Source organism: Sus scrofa, chromosome 4, assembly GCF_054392235.1.
Source record: "Sus scrofa isolate SSC_HxYL_T2T_F1_AM1 chromosome 4, Sscrofa_HxYL_maternal_Yorkshire_Landrace_v2.0, whole genome shotgun sequence".
In the NCBI taxonomy this organism is placed as follows: Eukaryota; Metazoa; Chordata; class Mammalia; order Artiodactyla; family Suidae; genus Sus; species Sus scrofa.
This window is the reverse complement of record NC_139386.1, coordinates 10,098,947-10,124,691: the sequence shown is the minus strand read 5'-3', so window position 1 is coordinate 10,124,691 and position 25,745 is coordinate 10,098,947. Positions and strand designations below refer to the sequence as shown.

General features: G+C 44.7%; 1 long non-coding RNA gene across 3 annotated transcripts in view; it reads left to right on the top strand.

Moving 5' to 3' along the window:
• The first annotated feature begins 1,662 nt into the window (after window positions 1–1,662).
• Window positions 1,663–25,745, top strand: part of LOC102163032 (uncharacterized) — a 187,436-nt gene continuing 163,353 nt past the window's right edge. For all 3 annotated transcript variants that reach the window (XR_014843345.1, XR_014843348.1, XR_014843347.1), the window contains exons 1-3: window positions 1,663–1,734; window positions 2,381–2,521; window positions 5,404–5,588. This is a non-coding gene — a long non-coding RNA (uncharacterized LOC102163032). The remainder of the gene's footprint in view (window positions 1,735–2,380; window positions 2,522–5,403; window positions 5,589–25,745) is intronic.

The following is a 25,745-nucleotide window of genomic DNA, read 5'->3' as shown; positions in this document are numbered from 1 at the left end:
CTACAGCGGGATCTCATTGCTTATCCATTCCAAAGGCAGTACTTTGCATCTATTAACCCCAAATTCCCAGTGCATCCCACTCCCTCCCCTCCCCCTTGGCAACCACAAGTCTGTTCTCCATGTCCATGCTTTTCTTTTTTTTAATTTATTTTTTATTTTATAACGGTTTTAATTTTTTTCATTATAGCTGGTTTACAGTGTTCTGTAAATTTTCTACTGAAAACAAGGCGACCCAGTTACACAGACATGTATACATTCCTTTTCCCACATTATTACAGGGAACTTTGAGACAGTTTATTTTTTAAGCTCATGTTAAAAAAAAAAAAAAGGTGATGCATGTAACTTGTAAAAGAAATTCAAACAGCAGAGAGGCATACAAGGGAAATTGACTCCCTCCTAGCCCAGATGCCTGTTTGTTAAGCCAGACATTCTTCTCTAGAGCCTTTGGAGGGAGAGTGACCCTGGTGACACTTGGATTTCAGACTTTTAGCATTCAGAACTGTGAGAGAATAAATTCCTCTTGTCTTAAGACACCTGGTTTGTGCTAATTTGTTACAGTAGCCCTCAGAAACGAATATAGGGATTGAATGTACTAACATTGGTAAGGGACTTAGCACGGGGCCTGGCCGTAGTAAATACTGTATATGTTTGTCAAATGAATTATTTTTTAAGGACCTCATGACAGCTCCCTGAGTTAGATGTTATTTTTATTCTTAACCTTACAGAGGAGGAACTGAGGTTTAGGTCAAGCACATAAATGAAATGGTCACTTCCCTGTTCTGCATCTCGATTCCCCCATTTATTGGGGCTGTATATGTATATCTATATATATTTTTTGTCTTATTAGGGCCGCATATGGAGGTTCCCAGGCTAGGGGTCCAATCCGAGCTACAGCTGCTGGCCTAGGCCACAACAACGCCAGATCCAAGCCACGTCTGCGACCTACACCACAGCTCACAGTAAGGCCAGATTCTTAACCCACTGAGCAAGGCCAGGGATGGAACCCAAGTCCTTATGGATACTAGTTGGATTCATTAACTGCTGAGCCACAATGGGAACTCTGGGCTGTACAATTTTTCTTTTTTCCCCCTCTTTTTAGCTGCATCGATATGGAGTTCCTGTGCCAGGGATCAGATCAGATCAAATCCAAGCCACATCTGCGGCAACGCAGGATTCTACTGTGCTGGGCTGGGGATCGAACCTGTGTCCTGGTGCTGCAGAGACCCTGCCGCTCCGGTTGTGCCACAGAGGGAACTCCTGGGCTGCATACTTTTAAAATGTCTAATTCGACTACAGCTTCCTGAATGTTTTATGACACCCTTTCAATATGGACTGGGAAGTGACAGCCTGTTTTGTTCAGGATGGGCCAGGCCTATGCTGCAGGAGCCCATGGGCCTGGCATGTCAGTCTCTGCCTCCTGCCAAGTCTAGTAACTCTCCAGGGGAGCTGTCCTTTCCGCAGAGATTCCCAGGTCCGGCCTACGCCTCTTTGGAGAAACCACGACCTCCACCCACAACTTCCACTGCAGGGATGGGGAAGAACATGATGCTTATATAGTTCTCACCCATAGCCCACTGGCCTGAACCGGTCACATGGGCAGCCTCTTAACCGCAAAGGTTTCTGGGAACTGTAGTCTTTCCCTGTGTCCCGGAAGTGGATATGGAAATCGGATCCGGCGCCTGTTTGGCGTTGGCGCAGCCACGGCCTTCAGACGCCAAAGCCATGTTTTCTGAGGTAAGTTTTTGCAAGTCTCCGCTGTGGACTTTCTTTGTACACCTGGGGTTTTGTTTTTCTTGTTTCCTTTGTTGAGGCCTCTCCTCTTTCCCTCTCCCTGTACCCCTGAGGCCTTACTGGTTGGGAGAGTCAGAAGCGTTTTTACCTTTGGGTTTCCCCTGAGCCGGCACAGCTGGGAACTGCAGGTGATGAAAGGTGCTGCCTCCCCGGGGACCCAGAAGAATTGCTTCTCTGTAATTCCGGGCCGGGGGTGACTGCCGTGAGCAGTGGTGAGAGGTGTGGATAATTAAGGGCCTTGATGCGAGGTGGCCGCCGTCCTGCCCCACTTAGAGAAATTAACGTCCAAGGAAGGCCTGTCCGATTACCCTTCTCCTGCCTCCAAGCAAGCACAGCGTCATTGGTGTTTCAGGGAACTTGGCTGTGTAGGCATTTTCCTAGGGGCTGGTCCTTGGTGGGTGCTGGGGTGCCGGTCGGCAGTCCTGGGCCCTTTCCATGGAGCTTGGAACATGTTGGCTGAGCATTTATTAGCACCTGCTGTGTGCTAATGTGTGCACAACGAAGTATGATAAAAGAGAAAACTGCGCTTACCCGAGCACCTTTTATGGGCTGTGAATAAACATTCCCAAGCTGTCCTCTTCCCGTGCAGGACCATCAGCTGAAGGACCAGACTTGAGCTTCTTGTTAGAGAGACTCATATTCCACGTTCTCAACCCCATCTGCCATCCTAGGTCTTGTGGACGGAGGTGCAGACAAGCCTTGTCACCGTGACATCCAGGAGAGGGTTGAGGTGTGTGATGTAACTGTTTATTAAGACACAGGAAGAGCAGTTTTCAGGCTGGAAAAACAGTGAAATTTGAAGGCAGGAATTCTAAATTGGTACCCGAAATAGAAAATAGGGAAAACAGCAATCCTTTATTGAACATGTGTATACTTAGCCCATAGCAGGTATTCAGTATGTTTTTCTGAATGCATGTTTTCATTCATTTTTTTTTCCAGAATTATTTATTGAACATTTTTTTCCAGAATTATTTATTGAACATTTTTTTCAGAATTATTTATTGAAAAGTGTCTTCCAGGCACTTTTCTAGGTTTTGGGGATTAAAAGCTGAACAAGAAAATGTGCTCCTTGGTCCATCTCTGATTTCAACTGTGGGTGTGGTGGACAGTCTCTTGCAAGTCCAGACTTGCCTCAGTCTGCCAGTGCCCTTTCTATGACTCAAACTGTAGTATTTTCGATTTTGTTTTGTTTTCCCAACACAGTGGCAACAGCGTTGTCCCATAAACAAGCACAGCCTGGAGTGTTAACATCCCGGGAGTAGCCCTCAACAGTAGGGTGGGAGCTGGTGGATAAAGCCAGCATCTTCCTGCCTCTCAGGAGGTGATTCTTGGGGTCATCCTGTAACTTTTCAGGATGCCCCCGTGAAGTGGAGTCCCTGTTACCAACCTTGACCTCTATAATGCCTGCTTATATTGATTTTTTTTTCCCTTTCTCACTCTCTCCAGTCCCTTGCTTCCGCTTCCTGGTATCACATTCTGGAATAATGATAGAATAAACATGGTAGAATAAATGCCACCCTGGTTCTCTGCTCTGCTTTCAGGGGAACCAAGCCCTAAAGGAGATTACATCCTAGGAGAGCACTGTTCAGGTGAAATACAAAATGAGCCACATGGGCAATTGAAACACTTTTAGTAGTCACGTGATTAAAAGTAAAGTGAGGAGTTCCCATCGTGGCACAGTGGTTAACGAATCCAATTAGGAACTGTGAGGTTGCGGGTTCGATCCCTGGCCTTGCTCAGTGGGTTAAGGACCCGGCATTGAGCTGTGGTGTAGGTTGCAGATTCGGCTTGGATCTGGCCTTGTGGCTGTGGTGTAGGCCAGCGGCTACAGCTCTGATTGGACCCCTAGCCTGGGAACCTCCCTGTGCCACGGGTGCGGCCCTAGAAAAGGCAAAAAGACAAAAAAAAAAAAAAAAAAAAAGTAAAGTGAAATAGGTGAGGTTAATTTTTTGTTTTTTGTTTTTGCCTTTTGGGGCCACACCTGCAGCATATGGAATTTCCCAGGCTAGGCTAGGGGTCGAATTGGAGCTGTAGCTGCTGGCCTAGGCCACAGCAACACTAGATCTGAGTCACATCTGTGACCTATACCACAGCAAGTGGAAAACGTTGGGTCCTTAACCCACTGAGCGAGGCCAGGGATCAAACCCACATCTCTCATCTCATGGATACTAGTTGGGCTTGCTACTGCTGAGCCACAATGGGAACTTCCTGAAGTTAATTCTAGCAATATATTTAATCCAATATACTCTTAATAATGTCACTTCAACGTTAAACAATATAAAAATCATATTTATGAATGAGATACCATGCATTCTTTTTACTATAGTAAGTCTTTAAAATTCAAAGTGCATTTTATACTTATGGCACATCTCAATTTGAATGCTAAAGTTTCACTGGAAATACATGATCTGTATTTCAGTTTCATAAAATTTATAGTTGAAAATTATATTCCCTTATGCAAGTTTTTCTAAAAACACAATTTTCCAAGAAAAAAAATCACATCTATTTCTAAATTGAAATTAATTGAAATAAAATAAAATATTAAGTCTAGGAGTGCTAGCCTCATTTCAAATGCCCAGTAGCCACGTGTGGCTACTGTATAGACAGACAATAAGAAACATAAGTAACTAACACATATGGTATATTGGGTAGTGATAAATGCCAGGGAGAGAAATAAATGCAGAGAAGGGGGGATTACTGGTACTGGGGTGGATATCACTTTAGGTTAGACTTGCCAGACTTAGCAAATAAAATATAGGACATCTGATTAGATTGGCATTTCAGATAAACAACAAAATTTTATTTTATTATTTTTGAAGTATAGTTGATTTACAGTATTAGTTTCAGGTGTACAACATATTAATTCAGTATTTTTATAGATAATACTTCATTTAATGTTATTATAAAGTAATGGCCATAATCCCTGTGGTGTGTAATACAGCCTTGTAGCTTATTTTACGCGTAGTGGTTTTTAACTGTTTTAATCCCCTAACCCTATATTGCCCCTCTCCCTTCCCTTTCCCCACTGGTAACCACTAATTTGTTCTCTCTGTGAGTCTGTTTCTGTTTTGTTGTACTCACTGGTTTATTTTTTAGATTCCACATAGAAGTGATGACATAGAGTATTTGTCTTTCTCTGTCTGTCTGACTTATTTCACTAAGCCTAATACCCTCCAAATCTACCCATGTTGTCGTAAATGGCAAAATTTCATTCTTTTTTTTTTTATGGCTGAGTAGTATTATATCTCTACCTACCTGTCTATCTATCATATTCTTCTTTAGCTAGTCATCTAGTAACAGAACATTTTAAAGTATAAGCCTGCCCTGTGTAAAAATGTCCCAGCTATTGCATGAGACATTCATATACGAAAAAGTCACTCCTGGTTTATTTGAGTATGCACATTTAACTGGGAATTCTGTACTTTATCTGACAACCCTAAATAGGTGGCCAGCAGAGACTTTGCTGAGAAGCGCTCTCTGTGTAGACAGGGGGGAGGTAAGGGTGTGTGTTATATGGGCATGTGGGAGAGCGGGTAAAAGGAACAAGGGTCTTCAGTGGGAAGTTTTTTGGTTCAGCAGAGGATGGACACACTGTCACTTATATTTGGACAGGATCTCTTGAGCTGCCATGTTGAAAACAGACTGGAGGGCCAACGGCAGAAGCTGAGAGAGCCGGGAGGCTATTGCAGTAATCCAGGCTAGAGGTGGTGGTGGCCTGGACCAGAAGGGGTCGGATTCTGGATGTATTTTGAAAGCAGCATCGGCCGCATTTACTGATGGGGATGAGATCAAGAGAGGTAAGTCAAGGACTCCTGGTTATTTGCCCTCCCTCTGGAAGGCTGGAGTCTTTGTTTACAGAGATAGGGAGCAAGGCTGAACATTAGGGGAGGGGCAGAGACCAGCAGTTTATCTTGGCCGCGTTAAGTTGGAGGTGCCAGCTAGAAACTCAGTGGAAACGCCGGGTCGGACGGAGTTCAGGTGAGACTGGGCTGGAGTTAAGTTGGGAGGTGGAAATCAAAGCCGTGAGCCTGGATGAGATCTCCAGGGGAGTGAGTCTGAGTCAGAAAGAGGAAAGATCCATGGACGGAGCCCTGGGTCACTTCAGAAGTGTTCCAGTCCTCTTACCAAGCCCAAGAGGTGGGCCCCTATTTTCATGGGTGCAGGATTTGAGGCTTGGCGAAGGGAAGGAAAGTGCCAGAGCAGAGGCAGAACTGGATGAGCGTTCCTCTTGGTTTTTGTTTTCTTCTTTCCCTATCTCTTCTCTGCATATGTAAGTCAGAATCCTTATTTATTTATTTATTTGTCTTTTTTTTAGGGCTGCACCCATGGCATATGGAGGTTTCCAGGCCAGGGGTCTAATTGGAGCTGTTGCTGTTGGCTTACACCAGAGCCACAGCAACACCAGATCTGAGCCACATCTGTGACCTACACCGCAGCTCATGGCAACGCCGGATCCTTAACCCACTGAGCGAGGCCAGGAATCAAACCTACATCCTCGTGGATGCTAATCAGATTCATTTCCGCTGCATCTCAACGGGAACTCCAACCCTTTATTTTTAAATTGTTTAAAGTATTTAAATACACAGAACATGAACATCACCACTTTAATCATTTTAAAGTGTCTAAGTTACTGGCATTTAGAATGCTGACAGTGTTGTGTGACTGTCGTTGCTGTGTTGTTCCAGAACATTTTCATCACCCCGGAAAGGAAACCCTACATGCCTGTTATCACTCACTCCCCATCCCATTTTCCCCCCGACCCTGGCAACCACTGATCTGCTTTCTGTCTCTACGGACTTGCCTCTTCTGAATCTTTCTGATAAATGAAAACATACAGTATGTGTTTTTTTGTGTATCTGGCACATAGTAGTACTTATTCCTGTTTATGCCAAACAATGTTTCATTGTGTGGATATACCACGTTTTGTTTCTCCATCATGCTGTTTCCACTAGCTAGAATGACTTAATAATAGATCATGCTGAAGTTCCCATTGTGGCTCAGCAGATTAAGAACCTGACTAGTATCCATGAGGATGTGGGTTGGATCCCTGGCCTCACTCAGTGGGTTAAGGATCTGGTGTTGGTGAAAGCTGTGGCGTACGTAGGTGGAGGATGTGGCTCAGATCTGGCATTGCTGTGGCTATGGCATTGGCTGGTGGCTGCAGCTCCAATTTTACCCCTAGCCTGGGAACTTCTATATGCTGCTGGTGTGGCCCTAAAAGACAATTAAAAAAAAAAAAAAAAAAAAAAGATGATGCTCTTCTCTTTCCCTCCATCCAACCCCTAACCCTCTCGTAGCTCCTGAGCACACTTGGGACTGAATATGAAGTCCTTACTGGGACCCTGCTTGTCCTGCCTCTTGTGGCTCTGCCTGTTCCCTACCGTCAATCCCTGTTGCCACCTGGGCACAGACTGGCCTCTGGGAAGTTCCCTGCACGCCTCAGAAGCCCCTTCTGCACTTTTCTTGCTTGGTTTGCATGCTCTTCCTCAGATGGTCGCCTAATTTGCTTTGTGCTCATTCCAATCTCCGCTAAAATGTACTCCCCCACCCCTGTCTGTGTAAAACTCCACTTCCAGCTCTTTGTTCTCTTTTGTATCTCTTCATTGCATTTATCATTACCTGGTGTTATATTATAGTCTGCCCTAGGTCTCCACCGGGGATTGGTTCCAGGACCAGTTGCAGACACCAAACTGCAGATGCTCAGATCCCACAGTTGGCCCTCCAAATCTGCAGATTTGGCGTCAGCCGATACAAAGGGCCAATTGTATTTATTGCAAAATATCTGTGGGAGTTCCCATTGTGGCGCAGTGGTTAACAAATCTGACTAGGAACCATGAGATTGCGGGTTTGATCCCTGGCCTTGCTCAGTGGGTTAAGGATCCGGTGTTGCCGTGAGCTGTGGTGTAGGTTGCAGATGCGGCTTGGATCCCGCATTGCTATGTCTCTGGCATAGGCTGGTGGCTACAGCTCTGATTGGACCCCTAGCCTGGGAACCTCCATATGCCATGGGAGCAGCCCTAGAAAAGGCAAGAAGACAAAAAAAAAAAAAAAAAAAAAAAAAAGAAAGAAAAATATCTGTGTCTAAGTGGCCCTGTGCTGTTCAAACCCATGTTGTTCAAGGGTCAACTCTGTATATAAATGCATAGAACTGTGTATTGTATATATAATGTGTTATTATGTTGTGTATTCGTCTGTAAAATATCTTTTTCATTAGAATGTAAGCTTTTGTCCGCATTCTTTACCACTGAGCCCCGAGGACTTCAAATAGATGTTTCCGACATGAATCTTGCCAAGGCCTGAGGTTTGCTTATTTGCTGACTCCACTTTCCATGAGTGGCTCTAGCATGGAGAACTTGCTTGGGGCCTGGACACAGATTCCAGTGGAGGCCTGACTCTGAAAAGGAGGGGCAGGAGACAGGGCTTCTTCCTGCCCCTGAGGAATCTGTAAAATAGTTCCACATAACCTGCAAGTAGGGAAAACTTCAACGCCCACAAAGGACTGGCTGGGGTGGGGAGGACTGATGCAACCGAGGTTCCCATCTGGACTACAGAGCTCTCGTCCAGGAAGCTCACGAGCTGGTTTGAGGCCATATTTTTAGTCACCTGCTAGCTGTGTGGGCTAGGGCAAGGCACTGAACCTCCCTGAGCTGCTGGTTTGCTCTAAGTGCAGAAGAGACAGTGGATGTGAAAATAACTTATTCATAGCAACCAGGTCAATGCTAATTATTTTCGTTGTTTTTATCTGAGTTTTTTCTTGATGCCAAGTAGGAAAGTTTGGGTTCTTTGGGTACAAACAATAGACACAGAACTCTGGCATCCTTAAATCAGAAAGGATTGTATTGGGGAGCTCTCAAGCGGAAAAAAGTGCAGAACAGGTCTCCACAAAGTTAAAGACTATTTCAGCTCCAGGGATGTGGATGACATTTGAGCCCATGGACAGGCTTGTTGGGGGAATCCACTCTGCCTCTGTTCAGGGAAGAAAGCATCTGATTGGCTTGGCCTGGGCTGAGTGCCCACCTCCTGGGCAGGGGGAGGAGGGTTGCCTTGATTGACAGGCCCACCAAACTGGGCGGGTTGTTTCCTGAGATGGAAAAGGAGCAATAGATGCTGGGTAAGGAAAACAAGAGATATGGATTAAAATAATCAAAGCACAGCCTTTCCCTTGTACCTGGTCTTGTGCAAAGCTCTGTGGGGAGCTGAAGCAAAACAAGTCTTGGTGCTGAGAGGTTTTGATTTTTATTGCAGGTGGAGGGAGTCAGACTAAGGGATTCTAAACTTGGATGTTCTTTGATTCCATAGTGTTTTGGGTCTGTCTCTTTGCTTAAAGCTCCCTCTATGCAATTAGTACAGTTAATTAGGCGAGTCTGGCCTCGTGTGGTTCAGGGTCAGAACATGCTATCAGCTCTCCCAACCCCACTGCCCTGCGCCCCCCATTCCTTCCGAGAGTAAGGATTCTCTGCAAAGCTGGCTGTCCTGTTCTTTCCTGGCTCAGGAGGTGCCTGGTGTCAGAAGCCATTTCTGAGTCATCCCTCTGTGATCTTACCTTGGGACAATGGTGAATACTTGGTGCTTGTTCATTTTTCAGGGCATGTCCTGGGATGAAAGCAAAGGGAAGGGACATGGGGGCAGTCCTGTTTCCTTTGGGCTTCCAGATTCTTTCCCAGATTTTACTTTAAAAAAGTAACTTTTGTGGTTGCTTTTATGGTTAGGAAATGAATCTTATTACGGAGAACTAAACGAAATAATAAATAAAATAAGAAAAGAAGTCAAGTACCACCATTAATCCCATTGTGGTTCTACCACACAGTGTCATTCTTTTGGGACCTGTTTTATCCTTTTATTTCAATGCACACATCCTTCTAGACATTTGTACGGCAGTGTCTCCAGTTGTTGGGTATTGACATTTATTATTATTACCGTTATTAATAACTTCTGCTCTCTATAGAGTCAGTTGCCAGTGACCCCTCCGCCTTGCTTTCTCAATTTGGTTGAACCAAGGGAGAAATTCACTGATAATTTGCATTGTCAAGATGGGAAATTCAGACTGAGGCCCAGGAATTCCTGTCATGGCTCAGCCATTAACGAACCTGACTAGTATCCATGAGAATGCAGGTTCTATCCCTGGCCTCAATCAGTGGGTTGAGGATCCAGCATTGCCAGGAGCTGTGGTGTAGGTCACAGACGAGGCTTGGATCCTGCGTTGCTGTGGCTGTGGTGTAGGCTAGCAGCTGCATCTCTGATTCAACCCCTAGCCGGGGACCCTCCATATGCCACAGGTGCGTCCCTGAAAAACAAAACGAAACAAACAAAAAAACAGCTGAGGGCCAATAGCATAAAAGTTAAGAGCTTGACTTCTGCAGTAATAACTGTTAACATTTGCAAAGCATTTCCCCTGTGCCAGGTACTAGTCTAAGCACTTTTTAATACTAAGTCATCTATTCACAGTGAGCAACAAGGAAAGAAGGATGATGGTTATTTCTCTCTTATGGGTGATGAAGAGGAAAAACCACCCCTGTGTTTCTCCCTTACCCTCACGCTCACAGCACTTGTGACGTCAGATGTGTGGGTCTTCCACACCGAGCCGTGCTCTGACACCAGCTGGGCGTCCTCTAGTTCAAGTCTGTTCTGACACTAGCCAGGGTTAGTGCTGACCCCATGAGTGAAGGGCCTAGTCCCCATAAGACTGTCCCCACCCTGCTCCATGCCTCTTGGGAATCCAGGCTGTCACCTGTGCGTCTGACCAACTGGCTATAAATCAGAGCTTCCCCCGACCCCCTCTTTGGTGCAGTCACTTGCTAGAACAGCTCCCAGAGCTCAAGGACACACTGTGTTTACTGGCTTATTAGTTTATATTATCATATAGCATAATCACATATATGTAATGTTTACTGGTTTGTTACATAATAAAGGAAATGAGAAAGGATTCAGCCCACCAGCCAGATGAGGAAGCACATAGGCGAGGTCGGGAAGGGTCCGAGGCTCAGGAGCTTCTGTCGTGGTGGAGTTGAAATGGGCTGCCTGCCCAGCTCATGGGGCTGTTCACTAACTAGGAAGCTTTTCGAATCCCGTACCTTGAGGATTTGGGGGGTGGCTTCGTCACTTCAGCGTGGTGGATCAGGAACTCCATCCCCAGCCCCTCTCCCCTTCCTGGAGGGTGGGGGGAGGGACATAAAGTTCCAAACTGCTCATCATGGCTTGAGCTTTCTGGTGAGCAGCCCCCATCCTGAAGTTACCCAGGAGCCCACCCAGAGTCATCCCACTAAACTAAGGACATTCCTGTCACTCAGGAAATTCCAAGGGATCTAGGAGCTCTGTGTCAGGAACTGGGGTCAAAGGCCAAATATTGGAACAAAAGATGCTCCTGGTGTTCTTACCACCTAGGCAGCTACAAGGGTCTTAGATGCTCTGTGCTAGGAACCAGGGGCAGAGATCAATGTATACATTTTCTGTTATTTCTCAGATGAAGACATCGAGGCATACAGTGGTCAAGTCACCTGCCCGAGGTGACACAGCTGCTGAGCAGCAGAGCTGGGATGTGAACATGGCCGCCTGGCTCAGGTCTGCCTGCTGGGGTGCACTGGCTCTCCAGAGAATGGGCTTCCTGAAAGGGGGACTGGGATTTCTTCACTCTCCCATCCCCTGCTGCCTAGTCCAGATGCCCAGTAAATATTTGTGGAATAGACGAGTTGGGTTTGAAGCCTGTCTCTCTCTCTTCCAAGCTATCTGAAGGGGGCTTTTCTTAACCACTTTGAGAAACTGGCTCCATCCTGGGGCGAGTTCTGTCATGTTTCCCTTCAAAATGTCCTAAATCCAACCACTTCTCACCATCCCACCCTGCCATCTTGGGCGCCACCATGGTCTCCCTCCCTGTTTGCTGGGGCCTCCTGGTTAGTCTTTCTACTTCAGCCCCCAGCAGTCAGAATAATTCCTGAGACCACAACACGGAATCTGTCTCCTCCTACCTCACTCCTCCTGTGACTCCTTATTGCACTTGGGATAAAGTACAGGCTTGCAGAGTCCCACCTGACTGTGCTTCTACCTCCCCACACTACCCCCATCTTCCTTGCTCCTGTCCTCTGAGAGGGCAGACTTTTCCTGGAACGCAGCTTGCTTCTGTCTTAGAGCCTTTGCACACACTGTGCATGTATGCACGTTAGGGGAAGCATGGAGCCTCCCTGGGCGGTTAACACGAGGAATCTGGGTGGAGAAGGGGGGAGGGCATGGGAGGCTCATCGATGTCTTCGCTGTAGGTCCATGGACTGCCTAAGTGGTTTGGATGAGCATGCCTTAGTTTTGCAGTTTTAAATAGGAATTTAATAAGGAAGGAAAAAAACCCCTTTTCAAGCCCCTCTCCTCTCTTTGCTGTGGTCACATGTGTAGGACCCCTTTCCAGGCAAGCTTCTTGGCTTTCTGTTTCCTCCTCATCTCCCACTCCCTCCAAAAACCACTGTGGTCTTGTTTCTCAGCTCTGCTGCTGCTCTTGCAGCCTTGCCAGTGGCTTCCTTCCCATAAGGCCAAGGGCCCTCTTCTGTTCTGATCTCTCAGCAGAATTCAATACTGTTGACCACTTCCTTATTAACATTAAAAAAGCTTTTAAATTGTGGCAAAATGCACATAATACAAAATAGACCATATTAATGATTTTTAAGTATACGTTTTACCTACATTCTTGTTGTGGCATAACCAATCTCCAGAGCAAAACTGAAACTCTTTACTCATGAAACCACAACTCCTCATCTCCCTCCCCTGCCACACAGGCAGCCACCACTCTGCTTTCTGTCTTGCCACTCTGACTCCCCTAGTGACCTCGTAGAAGTGGGATTATACGGTATTTGTCTTTTTGTGACTAAATTATTTCACTTAGTGTAATGTCCTCAGGGTTCATCCATGGAGTAGTAGGCGTCAGAATTTCCTTCCTTTTTGTTTTATTTTATTTATTTATTTTTTGTCTTTTTGCCATTTTCTTGGGCCGCTCTCGCGGCATATGGAGTTCCCAAGCTAGGGGTCCAATCGGAGCTATAGCCACTGGCCTACACCAGAGCCACAGCAACGCAGGATCCGAGCCGTGTCTGCAATCTACACCACAGCTCACGGCAATGCTGGATCATCAACCCACTGAGCAAGGGCAGGGACCGAACCCGCAACCTCATGGTTCCTAGTCGGATTCGTTAACCACTGCGCCACGACGGGAACTCCTCCTTCCTTTTTAAAGCAGAATATTATTCTGGTGTATGTCACACCACATTTTGTTTCCTGTCCATTCGTCAATGGATGACTTGGGTTCCTTCTACCTTTTGGCTTCTGTGAATGCTGCCGCTTTGAACCTGGTTGCACAAATATCTCAGAATTCCCTTCTTTGGAAATGTGGTTTCTTCTGTCTCTTTGTCTTTTTTGCAGCTCTTCTTCCTCCTCTTTTATCTAATCCTTAAATCTTAGTGTTCCTTCAGCTGTCTCTTAAATGTTCCTTTCTTTTTTAGGGCCACACCCACTACACATGTGTGTTCCTGGGCTAGGGGTCAAATCAGAGCTCAGCTGCTGGCCTATGCCACAGCCACAGTGACGTGGGATCTCCAACCCACTGAGCAAAGCCAGGGATTGAGCCTGCATCCCCATGGATCTTAGATTCTTAACCCGCTGAGCCACAGCAGAAACTCCTTCAGTCTTTTCTGTCATTCTCATGTCATTCACTTCCCAGACTTCAATCGCTATCTTTATGCCTATGATGCCAAATAATAAAACTATAACTACTTGTAGAGTATTAACTGTGTGTCAGGAACTGTTTTATGTACTTTATGGGTATTTTCTCATTTAATTCTCGCAGTCAAGCTAGAAGTTTGGTGTTGTTATTACCTTCTTTTACACACGAGGAAACTGAGGCCCAGCATGATTAGGTGACTTGCTCCAAGTCACACAGCTTGAAAGTGGGAGCTGGGATATACAGCTCAACATCCGAAAAGCAAACAACTGTATTAAAAAATGGACAGAAGACCTGAATAGACATTTTTCCAAAGAGGAAATGCCTGGAGTTTCTGTTGTGGCTCAGTGGTAACGAACCCAGCTAGCATCTGTAAGAATGTGGGTTTGATCCATGGCCTCGCTCAGTGGGTTAAATATCCAGCGTTGCTGTGGCTGTGGTGTAGGCCGGCAGCTGCAGCTCTGATTTGACCCCTAGCCTGGAAATTTCCATATGCTGCAAGTGTGGCCCTAAAAAGAAAAAAAAAAGTAAAGTGGAAATGCCAACAGGTATATGGAAGATGCTCAGTACCACTAATCATCAGGGTCTACAAATGAAAACCACACCTGTCAGAATGGCTATCATCCAAAAGAACACAACAAATGTTGGCAAGGGTGTGGAGAAAGGGGACCCCTCATACACTGTTGGCAGGAACGTAATGTGTAGCCATTGTGGAAAACAGTATGGAGGTTCCTCAAAAAGCCTAAAAATAGAACTACCACATGACTCCACAATTCCACTCCTGGGTGTATGTCTGAAAAAAAACAAACAAAACCACTAATTTGAAAAGACACGTGTACCCCAGTGTTCATAGCAGCATTATTTACAGTTGCCAAGATGAGGAAGCAGCCTAAGTGTCCACCAACAGATGAATGGATAAAGAGGATGTGGTATATAGATACAGTGGAATACCACTCAGCTATAAAAAATAGTGAAATGTTGCCATTTGCAGCAACTCAATGAATGGACTTAGAGGGTATTCGTAAAGTGAAATAAGTCAGACAGAGAAAGACAGACATTTTATGATATCACTTACATGTGGAAACTAAAAAATACAACAAACTAGTGAATATAACAAAAAGGAAGCGGACTCAGATATGGAGAACAAGTTAGTCATTACCAGTGGGGGGATGGAAGGGGGGGCAATATGGGAGTAGGAGATCAAGATATATAAACTATTAGGTATAAAATAAGATATGAGGATATATTGTACAACACAGGGAATCTAGCCAATATTTTATAATAACTATAAATGAAGCATAACCTTTAAGAGTTGTGAATCACTATATTATACACCTGTAACTTGTATAAAATTGTATGTCAACTATACTTAAATAAAAAAAAAAGAACTCTATGGGGTTCATGTCATGGCTCAGAGGTAACGAACCTGTCTAGTATCCATGAGGATGTGGGTTCAATCCGAGGTCTCCCTCAGTGGGTTAAGGGTCCGGCATTGGCATGAGCTGTGGTGTAGGTCAAAGATGAGGCTTGGATCTCGCGTTGCTGTGGCTGTGCTGTAGGCTGGCGGCTACCCCTCCAATTCAACCCCTAGCCTAGGAACTTTCACATGCGGCTGGTGGGGCCCTAAAAAGCAAACAAACAAACAAACAAAAAAAACCAAACTTAAAACCCAAAGTGGTGAAGTTCCCCTGGAGTGCAGCTGGTTAAGGATCCAGCATCCCCACAGCTGTGACGCAGGTCGCAAGTGTGGCTCCAGTTTGACCCCTGGATCTTCCACATGTTATGAGTGTGGCAAAAAAAAAAAAAAAAATTGGGAGCTGGGTTTTAAACCCAGGCAGTCTGTCTAGAGAGCCTCTGTTCTTAACCATTAAGTTCTCCTTTCTCTCAAAATCTCTATCTCTTGCCCAGCTCTCTCCCTGAATTGCTGTCTTTTAAGCCACCTAATCTACGCTGTTTTGTTACGGCAGCCGGAGCTGACTAATGCCCATGACTGTGTCCAGGTGGTTATTTATCGTTGAAGTGTATTCTGGACAGTTGAGCATCCTTTCTAATTGGTTGGCGTCTGTGTTTTCCAGGTGTAAAATATTTTGACTAGTACTCCTGCCTGTAATTATAGGCTAGCTCGCCTTACCCACTCCAGCCTTGTGACAGCGAACTGTTTGAGGGCAAGAACTACATCTTACTCATCTGTGTTTCCCAAGGCCCCAGTAAATGTTTATTGAATGACTGAATCCATCTTATTTTTCCTCTGCAAACAAAAAGATCATTCTCTTGAAGGACATAAAGCCCTGGGTATCCCTATATGATTTAATATCCCTGTCATTTTTTTTTTTTTTTTCTTTTTAGGGCCGCAGCTGCGGCATATGGAAGTTCCCTGGCCAGGGGTCAGATCCGAGCTGCATCTGCGACCTGCGCCGTGGCTTATGGCAACGAAGGATCCTTAACCCACTGAGTGAGGTCGGGTCACATCTGCATCCTCATGGACACTAGTCGTGTTCTTAACCCGCTAAGCCACAATGGGAACTCTCCTCTGTCATTTTTCTCCGGGGACTTCTTGGTGTGACTCTCCATAGGGCTAACCCTGGGCAGAGGGACCTGCCTCTCGCTGAAACTGTGACCAGGGAAGCTGGGAAGCCACAGAATCTGGAGGAAGGAGACTCAGATGTTATCATGTGTACTTGCGCCTGCACCTGTGTGCATTGCCATCTGCATCTACGTAATGTTTAGAGAACTGGGGGCTTCAGAAAGCAGAAAAAGAAATAAACATCAAAGAAAATTTTATTCTTCTAGAGAAGTGGGGTGGAATAACAGTATGAATACAGACTCTAGGATCAGAATATCTGAGTTTGGTCCGGACTCTACCACTTCCAATTCTAAGTTACTTTTTTTACATTAGGGTCCACTCTTCGTGTTGTATATTCTATAAGTCTTGCCAGGTGTGTAATGACTTGTATCCACATCACAGTATCATACAGAACAGTTTCTCAGCCCTAAAAATAACTGATTCTCCACCTCTTCATCCCCATCTCTCCCCAGACCCCTGACAAGCACTGATCTTTGTGCATATACTTTAAATGCACAGTGTCCCTGCCAGTTAGTAAATGCATCATTCTCGGCGCCAGAAATCTGACCATGTCCTTCCTTCTAATCCCCTGCCCTGGGTGGGATGTGCAGTAAGGCTAGGAGTGGCGGGCTCTCTCCTAGGAGCCTTCATTGCTTGCCTCCCCACCAGAGGACTACAGCAGAATGATGATGTTGACCCCGAAGTGTTGCTGTAAGGATTATGTATATGAAAAATGAAAATCTCTCCAGATGTTAACTCTCACGGGCGTCTCTAATTTTGATTTTGGGTAACTCCAACAGAGAGAAGTTAGTATTTATTTTTAAATGCAGAAGGGTTTGCTAAGCAAGTGTAAGGAGGGTAGGGGAATGTTTAATTTAGAGAATGATCTTTGCAAAAACAATTAGCAGCTGCCATTTGCAAATTAATGGGCCACCCAACTGGGCTATTCCTCCAGGCTTAGTCCTTACCTCCCAGTCTTCTGCCACTGTGATCAGCAAATACATTTATCTTTCATGGCCTCTTTCATTTCTTGTTGGATAAATTCTAGATCTGTCTGTAGTAGCATTCAGTTACCTGAGTTCTGGTCAGTATCTTTGACTGACTCCTGAAGAGTTCCACTCACTGTCCTGCTTTCGATCAGATTCAGAAAGGTCCAGACCTAGCTCCTCTGAGGATGGAGAGAAATTGGAACACTTGTGCATTGTTGATGGGAATGTAAAGTGGTGCACCTGCTGTGGAAAACAGCATGACAGTTCCTTAAAAATAGTTACTATATGAACCAGCAATTCCACTTCTGGGCATCCACATGAAAGAATTTCAGGAGGGTCTTGAGATATTTGCACATCCATATTCACTGCAGCATTATTCACAATAGCCAAAAGGTGGAAGCAGCCCAAATGTCCATTGGCTGACAAAGGATAAAAACCTGTGGTGTACACATACAACAGAATATTATTCAGCCTTAAAAAGGAAGGAGATTCTGGCATAGGCTGTGACATGGATGAACCTTAAAGACATCACACTTAAGTGAAAAAAGCCCAACACAGAAGGATAAATACTGTATGATGCCACTTGTATGAGATTTGCAGAGTAGGCAAACTCATGGAAACCAAAAGCAGAATGGTGGTTGCCTAGGGATTCTTGGGGGAGTGGGAAATGGGAGGTTGTTGTATACTGGGTATGGAGTTTCACTGTTTTGTTCTGTTTTTTTTTTTTTTTGATCTTTTTGCCTTTTCTAGGGCCGCTCCCGAGGCATATGGAGGTTCCCAGGCTAGGGGTCCAATTGGAACTGTAGCCGCCAGCCTATGCCAGAGCTGCAGCAACGTGGGATCTGAGCCTCGTCTGCAACCTACACCACAGCCCACAGAAACACCAGCTTCTTAACCCACTGAGCAAGGCCAGGGATCGAACACGCCACCTCATGGTTCCTAGTCTGATTTGTTAACCACTGCGCCATGACGGGAACTCTTGGAGTTTCACTTTTGCAAGAAGAAAAATTTCTGGAGACTGGTCTGACAGCAGAGTGAATATACTTGACGCTACTGAATTGAATATTTTAAAATAGTTAAGGAGTTCCCATTGTAGCTTAGCGGGTTAAGGATCTGATGTTGTCGCTTTGAGGATTCAGGTTCAGTCCCTGGCCTTGCTCAGTGGGTTAAGGATCTAGCATTGCTACAAGCTGCAGAGCCGGTCATTGATTTGGCTTGGATCTGGTATTGCTGTGACTGTGGCATAGGCCTCGGTTGCAGCTCCTTTGACCCCAGCCCAGGAATTCTTTTCTTTTTTTATGGCTATTAAAAGGAAAAAAATAGTTAAGGTGGTAAATTTTATGTATATTTTATCACAGTTAAAAAGAAATAGCTGTATAGCACAGGGAACTGTACAGGTTCTCTTGAGAAGGAACCTGATGGAAAATGGAGCGGTTCCCGTTGTGGCTCAGCAGTAACGAACCTGACTAGTATCCATGAGGATTGTGGGTTCACTCCCTAGCCTTGCCTAGTGGGTTAAGGATCCAGCATTGCATGAGCTGTGGTGTAGGTTGCAGATGTGGCTCGGATCTGGTGTTGCCATGGCTGTGGTGTAGGCTGACTTAACCCTAGCTTGGGAACTTCCATGTGCTGCATGTGCGGCCCTAAAAAAAAAAAAGTTAAAAAAAATAAAATGGGGGAAAAAAGGATGTTTATAGGTGGCCGGGTCACTTTGCTCTACAGCAGAAATTGAAGACATTCTAAATCAACTGTATTAAGATAAAAATTAAAAAAAAGAAAATAGCTAAAACTTAGCTCTTGATCTCAGCTCATTAACAGTAATCTTTTGTTCTGACTACCTGCCCTTTGTTGCAAAACTCCTGTATATCCTCTTGCCCTTCGCCTCTTTGTTTTTTTTTTTTTGTTTGTTTGTTTTTTTGCCTTTTGTCCTCTTTAGGGCCGCACCCTAGGCATATGGAGGTTTTCAGGTTAGGGGTCTAATCGGATCTACAGCTGCTGGCCTACACGACAGCCACAGCAATGTGAGATCCCAGCCGCGGCAATGCCGGATCCTTAACCCACTGAGTGAGGCCAGGGATCGAACCCGCAACTTCATGGTTCCTAGTCAGATTCATTTCCGCTGCGCCATGACGGGAACTCCCCTTCGCCTCTTTGGAACAGTTTTCTCAGGGTTACTTGAGATGCTGCTTCTTGGGCTTAAGTTCTCAGTTTTGTCCACTGAATAAAACATAACTCTTGGGAGTTCCCATTGTAACTCAGTGGTAACAAACCCGACTAGTATCCATGAGGATGCGGGTTAGATCCCTGGCCTTGCTCAGTGGGTTAAGGATCTGGTGTTCCTGTGGGCTGTGGTGTAGTCGAAGAAGCGGCTTGGGTCCCGAGTTGCTGTGGCTGTGGTGTAGACCGGCGGCTACAGCTCTGATTAGACCCCTAGCTTGGGAACCTCCAATATGTAGCTAGTACGGCCCTAAAAAGACAAACAAAAACATAACTCTCAGCTTTTAGGTTGTACCTATTTTTTAAGTCAGTGGTATTATATGTTAATAGTTAAGCTACGTATATATAATCAAAATGCTTTTAAACGTCATTGGAAAGAGGTGTGAAATGATTAAAATAGTGAAATCTCTGAGGAGTTGGAGCCAGGAGACATGCACTTTAGGGGTGGATCAGCTTCCTTACTGGTTCTAACACTTTGTGATTCTTGATGGATGAAATTCCAGGTGTGAATCTGATCAGTCAAGAAAAATTACTTACTGCTTTTGTGCTTCGGTTTATCCTCCCATGTCTGCTGGGCTTGCCTTAGGTGCTGAGGTGGTCAACTTTTTTTTTTTTGCTTTTTAGGGCTGCACCCACAGTATATGGAGGTTCCCAGGCTAGGGGTTGAATTGGAATTGTGGCAGCCGGCCTACATCACAGCCACAGCAACGCAGGATTCCCCAACCCACTGGGCGAGGCCAGGTATCAAACCTGAAACCTCACGGTTCTTAGTTTCCCGCCCCCCTGCACCACCCCTGGAACTCCCTGCAGTGGTCAGCTTACATTTGCTTTGTCAAACTCTTGCTCAGAAAACTTGCACATCAGCTTAACTTGTTACGAAGTTACAGATTGTGCTTGTTTAACAAGAGAGCTTGTCCTTGCCATAGAAAAAGTTCTGTTTCTTGCCGACAAGAAATAACTTCCCATCAAGGCTGTATTTGGGGTGCTGTCTGCTGTCTGTTGAGCATCTCCACTTGTCAACATGCAGCCTCAGGTGGGGCGTGGGGAGGTCTGTGGTGGTGCCTTCATTAGCTGGCTCAAGTCTATGGAAACACTTTCCTCAAAACTTTACCCCTTTGAACTTCAGTCACCTTATCTGTAGAATGGGACAGTGATTCCTCCACTGTTGTAAGGTCATTATGACATTGTCAGCACCTCCAGCACAATTTCTGGAACATAGAATGCATTCTCTTGGTAAATAATATCTTAGTAAATGAATGTTTCCTTTGCAGGGTTGTTATAAGGATTAAATTGGGATAATATAATGAATACACACACTGTAGAGCTCAGAGCAGTGTCTGACACACTGAAGACACCTAACAGATGGCTGCTCTTATTATTACCATTATTATTATTATTATTACTTACCATTACTATTATTTACTGTTTATTATTACCATTATTGTTCTTACTATCACCATTATTTATTTATTAGTAGTTATTATTACCATTATTTATTATTACCTATTATTACCGTTATTATTTTTTATTACTACTTATTACCAGTGAGAGGAGCACCATGAGGAAGGGCTGATGGAATTGTCCTTGGTCGCTTCAGCCACTCTGCCTGGCCCCTCGGTGAATTTGGTCCCTTTCCCTTGGTCCTGTTGCCAGGGGACCGACCAGCGATTGATTTCTCATCCCTACGTGGGGAACCTCTAGCTTTGAGGCTGAGCCTGCGGGCAGGGCTAATAGCATGATCAGAAATCACAGTGGACTCATCTCCGTCCTGCTTTCTCCAACCGCTCCAGCCACCAGCTCTCAGAATGCACAGGCTCCTCCGGGTTTGGCTCACTTCAAATTCATTTAAAATTGATTGGGGGTTTTCCAACTAATCCTAGCTGCCTGCTCAGTGTGCAGCCCGTGATCCAAATGCCTCCAGCCAAGACTAAGCTAAATGCAGAGAAAGAAGCTCTTGGCCTCCACAGAACAGCATCAGGGACAGGGGTCTGAGGGGTGGGTGTACCCACCCTCCCCTTGCCACACTTCCCGCCTCCTCAGGATTGGAATGGGGGCTTATAATTTTCTGCAAGTCATGCTAATTGCTTTCCATTTCTTCTTTTTTTCCTCCCTTTTCTTTTGGCTTCTTAAATCAAATCCAACTTGTCACCCAGGTGCTGGACTCAGGCAGAACCAGTTTCAAAAGGAGGAAAGAAAAGGCCGCAGCCTTCCACAAAGCTAATTGCTTTCAGGCGGTCTGGCCTGCTCATTTGCACTCTCCCCACGGTCCCAACAGAGGCTCTGTTTGGAAGCTGGCTGCAGCGGGACCTGGCTCCCTGAGGGGATAAGATGGGAGTGTTGGAGGAAAGGTAGTGGGGAGAGAAGGGGAATCGGGGAGAGAGCGGAGAGAGCAAAACTCATAAGGTGCCTGGATGTGATCTCATTTAATCTTCTCCACGCTGCCGCTGAGAATTCATCATGTTAGCCCAGTTTTTTGCAGCTGAAAGGAGTTTGCCCAAGTCCTCAGTGAGGAAGGGGCGGAGCCTCCAGCCGGGTTCTGCTCCTCTTCAGAACTCTTAGGTGAACTCTAGTTCTGTGTCATGCCCTTTGGAAAGGGTTTCATGGTCGAATAATTTGAGAAACCGTGGATTAGTATCTTGTCCTGCTGGTGATTCAGAGTTTGCATCAGGAAATTAAGGACGCTGAGGAACCCTGCAGTATGGAAACTGATTTGATGTAGTTTAATCAAGCCAGTCCCAATCTATACAATCCCCTGCTTTTTTATGTGTGTGTACATATCTGTGTGTGTGTCCATATATGGGGCAGGTATATACATATGCACATACATGTATTTTCTCTCCGTATATACATATACCTCTGTATATGTATGTATGTATATATCTATTCTTTATTAAAATGACAGGTTCACTCTTGCACCTCTAGTTCCAGTTCAACAGCAGTGGATTCATTTCAGCCTTCCCCATTCCATATTTGAAACTCTCGTCTCTAATAGTGAGCAAATTGAGTCTTATTTATTTCTTCCCAGAATACATGCTAAATCACTGTAGAATTGCTAGCCTATTCTACTGTGAAAAACACACCTGCTACTTGAGTTTCAATATTGGTTTACAGTTCATTTTTGTCTTTAGCCTGAGGGTATTTAGCCAAAATCGTGTGTCCAAGATGTACTCAGGTTCTTTTTTTTTTTTTGTCTTTTTGCCATTTCTTGGGCCGCTCTCGCGGCATATGGAGGTTCCCAGGCTAGGGGTCGAATTGGAGCTGTAGCCACCGGCCTATGCCAGAGCCACAGCAACGCAGGATCTGAGCCGCCTCTGGAACCTACACCACAGCTCACGGCAACGCTGGATCCTTAACCTGCTGAGCAAGGGTAGGGATCGAACCCGCAACCTCATGGTTCCTAGTCGGATTCGTTACTGAGCTACGACGGGAACTCCCCCAGGTTCTTTTTATTGCTCTTCTTAAGTTTGGTTATGCTCTTCATTTGAAAAACAGCTAAGAGTTGAATTGGAGCTGTAGCCGCTGGCCTACATCACAGCCACAGCAATACCAAATCCGAGCCACTTCTGCAACCTACACCACAGCTAAGGGCAACGCTAGATCCTTAATCACAGAGTGAGGCCAGGGATCAAACCTGCAACCTCATGGTTTCTAGTCGAGTTCATTTCTGCTGCGCCATGATGGGAACTCCGAGTGATACAGTCTTAAAAGTCAAAACTATACAAAAAGGTATGTCCAGAGAACTGTCACTCCTCATCTCTTTGACTCTATTTCCAACCCTTCCATCCTTTCTGTCCCATTTCCACCAACCCCTGGATGTGATGAATTTCATCAGTATCAGATTTATTCTTCTTGTGATAATTTTTTGCTCAAGTTAACAGATACATTAAAAAAAAACAAAACAAAACTCCCCTTCTTCCTTAAATAAAGGTGGCATAATGTAGATAATCTTTTGCATTTTGCTTTTTTCACTTAGCAATATTTTCTGGAAGTCACTCCATTTAAAACAATTTTAGCCTATCTTTTTAACTACTGTCTAGTATTCCATTATATTCACATATTGTAGTTTCAACAGTCTCTTATATCTGTGCACTGAGCTTGTTCCAACATTTAGCAATTATAGATATTGCTGCATGAATAACCTTATGCATATGTATCATTGTAGTGTTGGAGGTATACCTTCAGAGTAAATTCCTAGATCTGGTGTTGCTGGGTCAAAAAAATGAATGCATATGTACTCTTGTCAGATATTGCCAAAATCCTCTCCAAGTGCTGTGATAGTTGCATTCTCACCAGTAATGTATTAGATCGTGTGTTTCTCCACAGCTTTGCCAAAGTATGTTTTGTCATTCTTTTTAATTTTGCCATTCCAACAGAAAGGGCATGGTTATCTCATTGTGGTTTTAATTTACATTCTCCCAGTCTTGAGTGAAGTTGAATGTCTTTTCCTATGTTTAAGGGCCATTTTGATATATTTCTTCGTGAATTTTCTATTCAGGTTTGTCCATTTTACTATCAGGGTTTTTGTTTCTTCCTCTGCTCATTTTCAAGACTAAATATCAGAGAAATCAGCCCTTTATCTGTGATAAAGCTTGCAAATATTTTCTCCTACTTTGTCAGTTGCATTTTGACTTTGTTTATGGTGTTTCTGTTACTCAAAAGTTAAAACAATTCTGTGGTCAAATTGATCAATCTTTTTTATTGCACTTGCATTTTGAACCATAATTTGGAAGCCTTTACCTATTTTCAGGTTATAAAGGAACTCATTCATATTTTTTCCCTACTGCTAGTGTGATTTTATTTATTTTTTACATTTAGATCTCTGATCTGATTGAGGTTTATTTTTGTGTATGGTATGAAGTATGGGTCTGATTATTTTTTTTTTTTCCCCAGTGGGTAGCTGATTGTCTCAGCACCATTTATTAAAAAGTCAATTTTTGTCTTTGAGCATGTTTTTTAAAAGCACTCTAATGACCCATTTTAGGACAATTGCTTTGTCTAGATAAAAATACTTGGCCAAAGTTTCTGGCTGGAACCTCCCCCCAGATTTATTTCATTCCTGGTTGACATTACCCTGACCCATGGCTGGCTAGCTTGGCGCCTGGCATCACACTAAGCTGGCTTTGTGATGACAAGTCTGTAGCAGGGCATGGCCCCATGGCCAGTTTCAGCATCAGAAGTCTGCCTCTGGCCCTGTAGACCGGATCCCATGGTAGCTTTCCAGTTTCTTGCCTCTGGTTGTTTCTACATGTTGAAACTTCACCAGTTTCCCTTAGCCCTTGACTCCTGTGGTGTATTTTCCTCTTTGGTCTCTGAAAACTCAGGGCGTTCTTTTAAACAGTAGTTTCAAAGTTTGTTGAGCATTATTCTTGCTCTAAATTTATATGACCAGTGCAATGGAGATGAGATGAAAGAATCAGGAAAGAAGACTAGTTCGTCTTTGACTTCCCCTTGGAGTTCCTCTCATCTCTCTGCACTGATGTTAGATTAGAGAAACTGGAGGCACATTCATTTCTTTATATAGTGAGCACTTACTGAATACCTATTATATGCTAGTCCCTGGGCTAGCCCTGGACATAATGGTGACATGGCATAGTCCTGGCCTCCTGGTGCTTGTGGTCTAGTAGGGAGGGCTCAGATGGCAATAGATAATGAAGCTATTACATAAATAGATAATAGCAATGCAATATGTTCAACTCTTTGGAGGAGGAAATATGATGTACTGTGGAAAAAATGAAAAAGACAAATCTGTGATTGAGAGTTTTCAAGATGGGAATGGAAGCTGGAGAGAAGATTTCAAGATACTCTTTTCAATAATAATAATAAAAATGGGTACTATTCTATGGTTAGAAAGCCCTTTTTTTTTTTTTTTTTTTTTTTTGTCTTTTTGTCTTTTGTTGTTGTTGTTGCTATCTCTTGGGCCGCTTCCGCGGCATATGGAGGTTCCCAGGCTAGGGGTCGAATCGGAGCTGTAGCCACCGGCCTACACCAGAGCCACAGCAACGCGGGATCCAAGCCGCGTCTGCAACCTACACCACAGCTCACGGCAACGCCGGATCGTTAACCCACTGAGCAAGGGCAGGGACCGAACCCGCGACCTCATGGTTCCTAGTCGGATTCGTTAACCACTGCGCCACGACGGGAACTCCTAGAAAGCCCTTTCACCTGTCATGTCTCATTTGGTCCTCAGAGGACTACCATCTGATTAGGTACTAATGTTATCCCCATTTTGCAGATGAGGAAACAGAGGTCTGGAGGAAAAGGTATAACTGGTATGTGAGTCTAGAGCTTCTGATTCTAGGGTCTGTTATTCCTTTTCCATAGCCCACCCTGGCTGGGCATTTTTTTTGGCTTGTTTTTCCTGCGATTGGACAAGTGTTGGCCCACACGGCCTGAATTCCTTGGGGATGTGGTTCCCTCTCCGTGGTCCATCCCTGAATAGGTAGAAACCAGTGAACCATTTGTGTCCCATCCTTGTCCGCAACTCTCCCTG